The sequence below is a fragment of the Triticum urartu genome, chromosome 6A, assembly GCF_056163025.1.
Source record: "Triticum urartu cultivar PI428250 chromosome 6A, HENAU_Tu73, whole genome shotgun sequence".
Taxonomy (NCBI): domain Eukaryota; kingdom Viridiplantae; phylum Streptophyta; class Magnoliopsida; order Poales; family Poaceae; genus Triticum; species Triticum urartu.
In genome coordinates, this window is record NC_141878.1 from 578,884,643 (window position 1) to 578,898,421 (window position 13,779).

Consider the following 13,779-nt stretch of genomic DNA (forward strand, 5'->3'; position numbering starts at 1 on the left):
TCCTTGCTCTTGTGCTTCAAATGATAGTCTCCCCAACACTCAACTCTCTCTCACAGGATTTGGATTTGGTGGAAAGAAGATTTGGGTGGAAAGCAACTTGGGAAGGCTAGAGATCAAGATTCATATGGTTGGAATGGAATATCTTGACCTCAACACAAGTGTAGGTGGTTCTCTCTCAGAAAATGTGTATTGGAAGTGTAGGTATGTTCTGATGGCTCTCTCCACGAATGAAGAGTGGGTGGAGGGGTATATATAGCCTCCACACAAAATCTAACCGTTAAACACAATTTTCCAAACTCGGTGGGACCGAATGGTTAAACTCGGTCGGACCGATTCAGCAAACCTAGTGACCGTTAGGATTTTCAGTGGGACTGAGATGCAACTCGGTAGGACCGATATGGTTAGGGTTAGGGCGTAAAGTAATCTCGGTGTGACCAATTACACAAACTCGGTGGGACCGATTTTGGTAATAAGCTAACCAGAGAGTTGGTCAGGTAAACTCGGTGCGACCGATTCGCTCATCTCGGTGAGACCGAAATGTTACAAAAGGGAAACAGAGAGTTTACATTGCAATCTCGGTGGGACCGATCGCTCATCTCGGTAAGACCGAAACGTTTCGAAGGGAAACAGAGAGATTTACAATCCCATCTCGGTGAGACCGAGATCCCTATCGATGAGACCGATTTGCCTAGGGTTTGTGGCAGTGGCTATGACATTTGAAACTCAGTGGCGCCGGATAGAAAGAATTGGTGGGGCCGAGTTTGACTTTTGGTTTAGGTCATGTGTGCATGTGGGAGAGTAGTTGAGGATTTTGGAGCATATCACTAAGCACTTTGAGCAAGCAAGCCATTAAGCAACACCTCATCCCTCCTTGATAGTATTGGCTTTTCCTATAGACTCAATGTGATCTTGGATCACTAAAATATAAAATGTAGAGTCTTGAGCTTCACGCTTGAGCCAAACTTTTTGTCCTTAGAATTTTGAGGGATCCACTTTCCTCATCCATGCCATGCCATTCATTGAGCTTTTCCTGAAATATTAATCTTGGAATAATGTTAGCTCAATGAGCTATATGTTGTTAGGAATTACCAAAACCACCCAGGGATAGTTGCACTTTCAATCTCCCCCTTTTTGGTAATTGATGACAACATATAGATCAAAGCTTCGACAAATGATAATAAGAGTGAAAGATATTGTCGCTTTGAGAAGTATGTGAAAAGCAAGAGCTCCCCCTAAATTTGTGCATATCTTAAGATTTGCTTTAGACTGCAAATGCACAATGAGTTAGGATCATGGGTTACTCTTCCATGTCACATACATCTTGGTGGAGCGCTCAAAATGATAAGAATTAAATACATGCACTCATCACCAAGCAAAGTGAATGATCATATAAGGATAAGTAAGATAATATCATCTAACAAGCATAAGTGTAGCTTATGATGAACCACATGATCATCAATGTCTCACAGATACTAGCATAGTATCTCAAGCAATCAAAAGACAAACAAAGTTCAACCACCAAAGCAAGAGAGAATAAAAAGCAACGCTCTCTCTCGAAGCCTATGATCTATACATTTTTCTCCCCCTTTGGCAACAAGTTACTAAAAAGTTCATAGAAAATGCATAGCACTAAAACGTCTCTCAAGCTTGGTCTTCAGGTGGTGGTGTCTGGAGAACGCCAAGGATGAAGGCTTCAGTCGAAGTAGATGGAGCTGATGGAGTTGGTGCTGGAGCTGGTTGCGCTAGAGCTGTAGCTGGTGCAGATGAAGCGACTCTAGTGTCTGGAACAGGCACTACAGCAGATCTCTGAGCTCGAGGCACTCTGGAAAATGCATCAGTGGTTGTCTTGCCCTTCCTCTCCTGCATGTCATCCTGTAGCTGCTCCACAACAGACTGAATCTTAGTTACTTTGACATCTAAATCATAGAATTTTTGTTCCACGATTCTTTCCAGGCTCTCCTGGTTTTGAGTTAGGGTGGCCAACCCCTTCTCAATCCTCAGGGTTGATGCTATCAAATAACCAAGCTGGTCCCTCTTGCTTTTCAAAAAGTACTCAGATGCCTCCTCTTGACTTGGCATCTTGGCAGCCTTCTCTTTCTTTGCTTTCTCCATCTTCTCTTGAGCTTGTACTGATGATGGTTCATTCTCATTCATCACAACTTGATTGTCCTCAAAGTTAGGATAGATAGGCAAGTGTTCCTTATCCAACAAGTATGTGCCTGTGCCCATCTTTGAGTTTATCAACTCCTGGATCTGTGGGGCATATCCACAACTTCTTTTCTGGTCAGTTGCAGTCCTCTTGATAGTCTCAACTATAAGGCTCATGACCTTGAACTTCTGTGGCACATCAAATATATGTAGCAAGTTAATTGCATGGCCTCTGATCATTCTGTGATCACCAGACTTGGGCAAGAGAGTGTGCCTAAGGATCCAATTGATTGTAGGCAGCCCTGACAGCAAGTGTTTTACTGACCCAAACTGGTGAGTCTCAAGATCATCTTCAGGAATCTCCTTGTACATGTTTGCCATAGAGTTGTGATCCATCTTCTTCTTGGCATAGACATCCAAGTCATCTTCTTCTTCCTTAGGAGCATTGATCAGATTTGCCCATTTCTCAATAGTTGAGTGGTACCTTGTACCTTCAGACATCCATACTATCCTGCCATCTGGATAGAAGTTTGCTGTGGAGTAGAATTGCATTATGAGCTCCTCATTCCACTTTGTGAGCTTCTGCCGAACAAAGTCTGCAACTCCACAAGCACTGAAGCTATCAAACACACTAGGATATTGTTCCTCATTTTCCTTGATATACTTCCAGTCGACCCACCTCATTTCACACACTATAGGCTTCTTGCCCAACAACACTGTCTCATAGAAGTCCTGCTGTTCCTTTGTGTGGAACCTGTAATCAACAGCAGTCCTTCTCCTGGTAGCATATGGATCTGTCTCTCTCCATAGCCTCAACCCTGAGTCTCTCCTGATCTTCATGTTCTCAGCCACAGGATGAGCATCATTGTGGTCTGGAGTCTTGGGTTTGAGCTTTATTAGGACTTGTCCTGCATCATCTTCATCAGCAGCAACTTCAGGCACTGGGGTCTTGTTCTTCTCAGCAGCTGGTATACTCCTGGTATTCCTCTTAGGTGCACCCTTGGGCTTGTAGGCTGCTTTGGGTGCTTCTTTGGGCTTTGATGTTGCAGCCCCTGACTTTATAGCATCACCCATAAGTTTTTGGGCCTTAGGTGCTGGTGCAGCAACCTCTTCTTCCTCTTCCTCTTCAGAATCTCTCATGATTGAGGATCTCCCAAGCACTCTAGCAGTGGTCTTTTTGTTCCTCTCCTTCCTCTTCTTCCCTTCTGCAGCAGCCTCTTTGGGTTGAGATTCCAAAGATGCTTGAGAGGAGGCTCTGGCTTTAGGCATTGGCTGTCTCCCTGCTGACCTCTTGGTCTTCAGACCTGGCTTGGTGGAAGCAGCTGTGCCATATTCCTTCTTAAGCACTTTCTTCTTTGATGTGACATCATCCTCGGTGGCCACATAGTCTTCATCCTCAGACTCTGAAGTTTTCTTCTTCCTTGTTCTGGTGGCAGGTTTGGGCAAGTTGCTGGGAGTGCTCCTGCTACCATCATCTGAACTGCTAGAGGGACTAGTGCCCTCACTCAGGTGAACCTGCTCCTCTGACCTGTTCTGGCTGTCACTCTGATCAGACATATTGCAAACACTGACAGCAGACCCTGTGAATATATATAGATGAGATAGAGTGGATGAGCATCACAAAATGCAGAGGTTTTGCAAAAGAATGAGTCAAAAACTTAGTTTTAGTTTTCCACAGAAAGCATTTCGGATCAACCGATTTGTAAACTCGGTGATACCGAAGCAGCTGTTGGAACCTAAACTAGTGAACTCGGTCAGACCGAGTCACAGTTCGGTGGCACCGAGACTGCTAGGGTTTCACAAAGTCCTGAACTCGGTCACACCGATTTGCAATTCTCGGTCAGACCGAAAATTACATGTGCAATGGCCTGAGCCAAATCGGTGGTATCGAGTTCCACAACCCGGTGGGTCCGAGATGGTTTCGGCGGAAACCTAACCCTAAATTTTCAATTCAACTCTAATCTATGGAGTGTTTTGACTGGATAAGATTGTTTCAATCATGGAAAGATTCATGATGAACACAATGTGCTAGGAATCGGACGGGGATAGCAGTGTGATCGAGTCCATACCCTAGTTCGGCGATGAACTCGGGCGGCAACGGCGTGGAAGAATTCTGTTGACGGCAGCGGAGACCAGCGACAGGAGGCGGCTGGCGACGAGGAGGACGATCCGGAGACCCAGGAGGCAGAGCGAGCTATGCGTGGGCGAAGGGGTTTCGGAGAAATTTCCAAAATTTTGCCCGTGAGTATATATAGCCCGACCCTGTCGGTGTGACCGAGTGGAACAACTCGGTGGCACCGAGATTCATAACTGCAAGCAGTTACTAAAACTCGATGTGACCGAAAGGTTCAAATCGGTTGCACCGAGATTGAAAACCTAGATCGACTTAGTGATCTTGTTATGACCGAAATGGAGGAATCGGTCAGACCGAAAAGCACAAAGAAGTTTTGGAAGTTTAAGTCTATGACGAATCGGGGACTCCGAGTGCTCCTCACATATAGTGGTTCGAATATGACTTGATCAAATTTTGTGATGTAGCATGAATAGAGTTTGAGACGAGAAAAGCATAGATAGCTAGAGAGGGTTCTTAGGAATTCTTGTCCATCCACTTGGCAAAAGAAAAGAAAACCAATCAATCAAAACAACAAGTCTGCAACTCATTCCACTTTGTGAGCTTCTGCCGAACAAAGTCTGCAACTCCACAAGCACTGAAGCTATCAAACACACTAGGATATTGTTCCTCATTTTCCTTGATATACTTCCAGTCGACCCACCTCATTTCACACACTATAGGCTTCTTGCCCAACAACACTGTCTCATAGAAGTCCTGCTGTTCCTTTGTGTGGAACCTGTAATCAACAGCAGTCCTTCTCCTGGTAGCATATGGATCTGTCTCTCTCCATAGCCTCAACCCTGAGTCTCTCCTGATCTTCATGTTCTCAGCCACAGGATGAGCATCATTGTGGTCTGGAGTCTTGGGTTTGAGCTTTATTAGGACTTGTCCTGCATCATCTTCATCAGCAGCAACTTCAGGCACTGGGGTCTTGTTCTTCTCAGCAGCTGGTATACTCCTGGTATTCCTCTTAGGTGCACCCTTGGGCTTGTAGGCTGCTTTGGGTGCTTCTTTGGGCTTTGATGTTGCAGCCCCTGACTTTATAGCATCACCCATAAGTTTTTGGGCCTTAGGTGCTGGTGCAGCAACCTCTTCTTCCTCTTCCTCTTCAGAATCTCTCATGATTGAGGATCTCCCAAGCACTCTAGCAGTGGTCTTTTTGTTCCTCTCCTTCCTCTTCTTCCCTTCTGCAGCAGCCTCAAATGAATAAAATATGCAATCAACATGCTCACACAATAAAATGGCAATTGAAATATGTGGCAAAGCATGCACAACAATTCTAGCATCTATCAAACAATTGGCGATGACTAGGTCATCTATATATGAGTATATTGACTTAGGAGTCAAATGAGAACATTTGATCATAGGTCATACTCATCGTTTAGGCACAAGTGGGGTTACCACTTTTACATAAAGCATTGTTGTGTTCACACCATTAGAGTTGCTTTAGCTCAATTCTTAGAGTAAAGCTCCCCCTAGATGTGAGATCCCCCCTAAGAGGGATGAACTAACCTTGGGTTTTGTCGATGATGACTTCATGGTAGATGTTGAAGATGTGGATGCTCAATGTTGATGTAGATCATTTGGAGCTATCCATTGGAGTGAGTTGCACTTTCAATACCTACACGGGTTAGTCCCACAAGGAACAAACAAGGATATCCATAGACATAAAGTGATGCACACACAAGATGATGTCTATGAAATCTTTTAGGTTACCTTGTCCCTTATCTTACCAACAAGAGGGGTTGTGACTCCTTGAACTAGTGCAAGATATGGAAGTTGATTGCACTTGTTCTTGCCAAGATGATAAGAGTGAAGTATGTTGGCGGAGTCACCCTCAAGAACTCTCTAGTTCTTCTTCTTCGGGATCCACACCATCTTGATGGGAATCCTCGGTGTTGTAGTTGTACTTGATGAAGTGGAACTTGAAGTAGTCTTGGGAACCCACTTGACCAAGGCATTAGGAGCTTCTTCAAATGCATCAATTTCCTCTTGTAGCTTGTCCTTGCCTTTTAGCTTGTGGTCTTGTGGTGGAAGATCATCTTGAGCTTGTGTCCCTTTGAGAGAAGTAGGATCATACTTCTCTTGTTGAGGAACAAACTTCGTCTTGGGGTATTGATCTTCTTCCCACACAACTCCATTGGCATTGAACTTTCGTTCAAAACCAACACCTTGATTCTTCCGGTGCCTTCCTTGCATGCGTACAATTTCCTCGAATTGCTTACTTCCAGCAAGGCTCTTGTAAACACCTTTCTCTATAATTCCCTTCAATAAGCTATTTTCTTGCTCAAGTGTCACTTGGCTAAGAGAATCATTAGTGGAATCAACAGAACTACTAGAAGCAACAATATTGGATTTAGCATGATTATTGTTACTACTAGAGGAAGAATCTTTCTTGTTCTTGTTACTAGACTTGACTTGAGGCATGTAAGTGGATAAGAGTAAACGCTTGGCAATTTAAGAAGAACTTTTCTTACGAAGATCATCATTGATTGCTTTTAAGAACTCATGCTCTTGCTCAAGGTTGAGCTTTTCAAAGCGTAATTTCTCACGAGTCCTTAAAAGTTCTCGATGATCTCCTAAGATAGTTTCATGAGCTAACTTAAGAGTGTTTAGTTCTTTAGTTAGAGACTCAATCTTCTCCTTATCATTGTCATTCGTTTTATCTTGATTAGCATGATTAATTGACGTTTCATCATAGTATTCATCACTAGAGTTGTCAACAAGTAAATCATCATCACCTAACAAGTCATCTTCATCACTATTGAAATCAACATACTCGGGGTGTGATACCTTTGGGCCTTTAGCCATGAAGCATGTTCCAACTCCTTCATTTGGTGAGTCAAATATGTTGTAGGAGTTGGTTGTCACAACTTGTGACGCCCCCGATTCAATCATACACTAATCAAACACGCAAATGTGTACGATCAAGATCAGGGACTCACGGGAAAATATCACAACACAACTCTACAAATAAAATAAGTCATACAAGCATCATATTACAAGCCAGGGGACTCGAAGGCTTGAATACAAGAGCTCGATCTTAGACGAGTCAGCGAAAGCAACAATATCTGAGTTCAGACATAAGTTAAACAAGTTTGCCTTAAGAAGGCTAGCACAAAAGTAGGAATGATCGAAAAGGCGAGGCCTCCTTCCTGGGACCTCCTAACTACTCCTCGAAGTCAAACTCCACGTAGAATCATCCTCGGGATCCTCTGGCTCCTAGACTCCATCATATGGTCGCAACAACCGGGTACAGAAAGGGGGAAAAGGGGGAGCAAAGCAACCGTGAGTACTCATCCAAAGTACTCGCAAGCAAGGAGCTACACTACATATGTATGCATTGGTATCAAATGGAAAAAGGGTATCATGTGTGGACTGAACTGCAGAATGCCGGAATAAGAGGGGGATAGCTAGTCCTTTCGAAGACAACGCTTCTGGCAACCTCCATCTTGCAGCAGAAGAATAGAGTAGATGGTAAGTTCACCAAGTAACATCGCATAGCATAATCCTAACCGATGATCCTCCCCTCGTTGCCCTGTGAGAGAGCGATCACCGATTGTATCTGGCACTTGGAAGGGTGTGTTTTATTAAGGATCCAGTTCTAGTTGTCATAAGGTCAAGGTACAACTCCAAGTCGTCCTGTTACCGAAGATCATGGCTATTCGAATAGATTAACTTCCCTGCAGGGGTGCACCACATAACCCAACACGCTCAATCCCATTTGGCCGGACACACTTCCCTGGGTCATGCCCGACCTCAGAAGATCAACACGTCGCAGACCTACCTAGGCACAACAGAGAGGTCAGCATGCCGGTCTAAATCCTATGGCGCAGGGGTCTGGGCCCATCGCCCATTGCACACCTGCACGTTGCGTACGCGGCCGGTGAGCAGACCTAGCAACCTCCATTACAAAGGAAGTTGTGTTACACGGTCCAACCCGGCGCGCGCCGCTCGGTCGCTGACGTCACGAAGGCTTCGGCTGATACCACGACGTCGAGTGCCCATAACTGTCCCCGCGTAGATGGTTAGTGCGTATAGGCCAGTAGCCAGACTCAGATCAAATACCAAGATCTCGTTAAGCGTGTTAAGTATCCGCGAACGCCAACCAGGGCCAAGCCCACCTCTCTCCTAGGTGGTCTCAACCTGCCCTGCCGCTCCGCCTCAAAGTAACAGTCGGACCAATAGGCAAAGTTCACGTCCATCGGTGGCTACCGGAATGTCATCAACAATAGTAACAGGGTCTTGCTGTCAGAATTGTACAACGAGGTGTTTACACAAGCAGGAGAATGTTACTGCTTAGATCATATAGATCACAAGAAGGTTAAACCAAACAATGGAAAGGAAAATATGATTACCACATTGACAGAACAATGGAAAGGAAAATGTGTTAAAACACATATTCCCGGGGTATATCCTTCCCACGGACAAGTAGGGCATGATATCCATGACAGGATTTAAAGTAGAAATCTCTTTAGGTAAGGGGAGAGAAATTTCATGACATTACCCATACAACGGTGTTTGGATAAGTTTGATAAAGAAAATTTATCATTGTGTTTCAGATGTTATTATTGATGATCGGAGTACCACAGACATGCTTCGAGATAGCACTGACATGTTCTTCAAGCAAAGGTCAAACTTTGGATACACAAAGGATCCATCAGGAACAACTCATAGAATAAGTCTTGCAATAGGTCCTCCAACCAAGTGTGCTAGACATGACATCACCTTATTGGGTTATAGAAAGACCAATGCTATGACTCTTGGAAAATGTTCCAACCATCATATCTGACCGAGTTTCAGATCTGGTTGGTGTGAGGATACCTCAGACTCGGGATGAGAAGAAGAGGTGCAACACATTGACGGGATGGCATTGCAAGATTCTCGGGAAATGAACTATGAAGGCAAGTCCCGAATCATGAGTTCACCATTTAACCAAGGAGAGGAAGAAGGGGTGGCTGATGAACTCAGCGATAATTCATTGAGATTTCCAAAAGATGGATCTCCACAATTAGGTGAACAAGGGGATGACAACTGTCAGATAAAATGATACAATGAGGTATGCTCAAGGAAACATACCCATTTAAACATTGGTTGAAAGGTGCACCCGAAATATGGGCTGGGTCGCACGAACAATGTTAGAATGGTGACTTAATGAACAAAAGAATTAGAATGAAACTATCGATCATTCACTACAAGCAATAGGGTTGCTAGAAGTTTTGAATTCACACCTCAAGGTTCAATTGCCGGTATTCCGATTAGAATCAACACGGGGACCAAGAATGAACAGAGATGGCGAGAAGTAATACTATAACAAGAATCCTTAAGAGGTGGTGTAATTCTAACAACATTCTTGAGATACAAGATGGTAACACTCCAAGCTAAAGAAGAACAAATGTTGGATAGCAAGGAAGTCAAGGTATAACACAAAACACGGACAAGTTTGTGTTGAACGGAAGGCAATAAAGTGGTCGATGATAATACCATTCATCGAGGGAAAGGATGGTATTTCTCATCATGAATTCAATTGATATCCTGGAAGAGCTCAGAATGTTGATGATGATCATGACAAATTATGTCGAGAGGTTTCCTGGAGATGTAATCGATCGGCGATGACATCAAGTCAAAGGAATGATGAAGCGAAATGATCTTGGGACCATGAGTAGGACACAAACTCGAATTCAAGCTTGTCGTTCAAGATGGAACGAAAAGACAAGGAAGATCGACGTAAGCTTAGCTCATCACCGAAAGTTGTGCTCTGGGAATAAGGACCAGGTAGCACAGTTAAAATTTAGCACATTAATGATATAGCCGATCAGGCTAGGAATGACTTGAAGGGTTAATAAATTCATAAGCAACGGAGATTACTTAGAGCTATTGAATCGGAGTGCGAAATTGATTCACTTATTAGTGTCCTTGAGTGTCTAGCAACTCATAACCCGGGGAAAATTGGAATCGGTGAGAAATAATACTTGAAGAACTCATAAGAAGTAATATGGTTCTGTGCTATTATCAAGATACCACGGGGTAATACTAGAAGGTAGATCATAATAGAGGTTGGACGGGTGCATTGATCTGCAGAGGAAAAGTGGTCCAACTTGTCTGAGAAAAGGATCAAAGATGATCAATCATGGTCGGAACCACGGTCGCAAAGGACCAACATAGATACAAGATGAACTTATAACAAGGGGGCCATTATTAATACAAGAAGCTTTCATTATAGATTCCACATCGGGTCCATGGGCATGAACACAAGGTTCAAGGTCGACTCCCACTTCTCCAAAGCAGAACCTAACATTCACTTCTCGTTTTGATAATGGTATTAGTGTTGAAAGTTTTACCTGGTGAAATACCAGATGAGTATGGCCCGTGAAATCTTTTGGGCTCACATAGATTAGTTAAGGCATTGGTTCAACCCATCGAGGCATCTTAGGAACATATACCACAAAATTTTAGAAGTAATTAACACAAGCTCGAAAGTAGAGCATGGTTCACAAAGCAGAGGATACAATTTACCAAAGGCATTACGTATCAGGGGAAGAACTTCCAAAGTGATTAAATATGAAGGACGTTGTCGGATAAAATCCAACAAGGTGCTGATGGTCCATAAAGGATCTGATGTGAGTATCGGCTCACAACCAGAGGAAGAATCAATGCAAAGACATTTGATTATAGAAACAACTGAGTAACTTAGAGTTCAATTGCAAAGGAATTATGATTTTCAAAGTGAAGGATCAGAAGCAGACGCTCCAATCAAGGATGGATAAGTTCAATATACTTAGGGGAAAAATCGACAAAAAATTGATTGGTCGAGATCCAGCTCATGTTTAAGACAATATATGAGCTGAAAGGATGAACTCTAGGATCTAATGGAGGATTGCGAGCATTCGCAACATATTGAATCAATGTACCCAAAATGATAGTGACAAAGGCTGCCAATAAGATTACTATACTTATGGGATTAACCATAATGCAAGCAAGCAAGAATTTTAAGAGCAATAGGCTGCTCGGGATTTTTGGAAGATCGAATGATATTTTGAAGTCTTTGGCGAAACACATGAACAACGGGGAATGAGCGGATACTCGATAAGTGCGAGAATTATCCGTAGGGGTATTCAGGTGACAAAGAATAGCAAGGCAGTAAGCTCAAAGGATTCTCGGAGTACCTTGTAATAACAAGATCGACTGGGAATGATTGTATGAGTGGCCAGTGTAAGTATTTATCCATAAGGATTTATCGGTGCTCGGGAATAGCAAGAGTGGTGGGCACAAAGTCTTGAGAGAATATCGAAAAGTATCTTCGGAATCATCTGGTGAAGTAGGCCATCATCTGGAATGAAGGGGCTCTCCGGGAGAAAGTATTTACGAGAACCTAGAGTTGGAGTTAGCAAAACCATTTAACCTGAGTAGAAGAGAGATTAGAGTCCCAGAGTATAGACGAGAAATAAAAGATCCTAATACCACCCAATGGCGACATGGGCCCGTGGGCCACACAGCCATGTTAGTAAAAGTTTTGTAAAGTCTAGACTCGACTTCGGCCAAGGAGTGTGGAAGGGGGATTCCTACAGGCAGTCGACTCTGATACCAACTTGTGACGCCCCTGATTCAATCGTACACTAATCAAACACGCAAACATGTACGATCAAGATCAGGGACTCACGGGAAGATATCACAACACAACTCTACAAATAAAATAAGTCATACAAGCATCATATTACAAGCCAGGGGCCTCGAAGGCTCAAATACAAGAGCTCGATCTTAGACAAGTCAGCGAAAGCAACAATATCTGAGTTCAGACATAAGTTAAACAAGTTTGCCTTAAGAAGGCTAGCACAAAAGTAGGAATGATCGAAAAGGCGAGGCCTCCTGCTTGGGACCTCCTAACTACTCCTCAAAGTCAAACTCCACGTAGAATCATCCTTGGGATCCTCTGGCTCCTGGACTCCATCATCTGGTCGCAACAACCGGGTACAGAAAGGGGGAAAAGGGGGAGCAAAGCAACCGTGAGTACTCATCCAAAGTACTCGCAAGCAAGGAGCTACACTACATATGTATGCATTGGTATCAAATGGAAAAAGGGTATCATGTGTGGACTGAACTGCAGAATGCCAGAATAAGAGGGGGATAGCTAGTCCTTTCGAAGACTAGCTTCTAGAAACCTCCATCTTGCAACAGAAGAATAGAGTAGATGGTAAGTTCACCAAGTAACATCGCATAGCATAATCCTAACCGATGATCCTCGCCTCGTTGCCCTGTGAGAGAGCGATCACCGGTTGTATCTGGCACTTGGAAGGGTGTGTTTTATTAAGTATCTGGTTCTAGTTGTCATAAGGTCAAGGTACAACTCCAAGTTGTCCTGTTACCGAAGATCACGGCTATTCGAATAGATTAACTTCCCTGCACTGGTGCACCACATAACCCAACACGCTCGATCCCATTTGGCCGGACACACTTCCCTGGGTCATGCCCGGCCTCGGAAGATCAACACGTCGCAGCCTACCTAGGCACAACAGAGAGGTCAGCACGCCGGTCTAAATCCTATGGCGCAGGGGTCTGGGCCCATCGCCCATTGCACACCTGCACGTTGCGTACGCGGCCGGTGAGCAGACCTAGCAACCTCCATTACAAAGGAAGTTGTGTTACGCGGTCCAACTCGGCACGCACAGCTCGGTCGCTGACGTCACGAAGGCTTCGGCTGATACCACGACGTCGAGTGCCCATAACTGTCCCCGCGTAGATGGTTAGTGCGTATAGGACAGTAGCCAGACTCAGATCAAATACCAAGATCTTGTTAAGCGTGTTAAGTATCCGCAAACGCCGACCAGGGCCAAGCCCACCTCTCTCCTAGGTGGTCTCAGCCTGCCCTGCCGCTCCGCCTCAAAGTAACAGTCGGGGGCCGTCGGGAACTCAGGCCCACCACTACTGGATGGAGCCACCTTCCCCTTCAGCCCCCATCTCCAAACAGTATCACCTGTAATGTAACAGTGTAAAGTATATAGTATATGCCCATGATCACCTCCCGAGGTGATCACGGCCCAGTAGTATAGCATGGCAGACGGACAAGAGTGTAGGGCCACTGATGATAATCTAGCATCCTATACTAAGCATTTAGGATTGCAGGTAAGGTATCAATAGTTGTAGCAACAATGACAGGCTATGCATCAGGATAGGATTAACAGAAAGTGGTAACATGCTACACTACTCTAATGCAAGCAGTATAGAGAAGAGTAGGCGATATCTGGTGATCAAAGGGGGGGCTTGCCTGGTTGCTCTGGCAAGAGAGAGGGGTCGTCAACTCCGTAGTCGTACTGGGTAGCAGCGGCGTCGGGGTCTACCGGAAAAGTAACGGAGGGAGAACACAATAAATAACAGAGCAATCAAAACATAACATGACAACGCGATGCTAGAGGTGATTCTAACGCAGGGATAGATGATACCGGTGAAGGGGGGAAACATCCGGGGAAGTATCCTTGGTGTTTCGCGTTTTCGGACCGGTGAACCGGAGGGGAAAGTTGCGT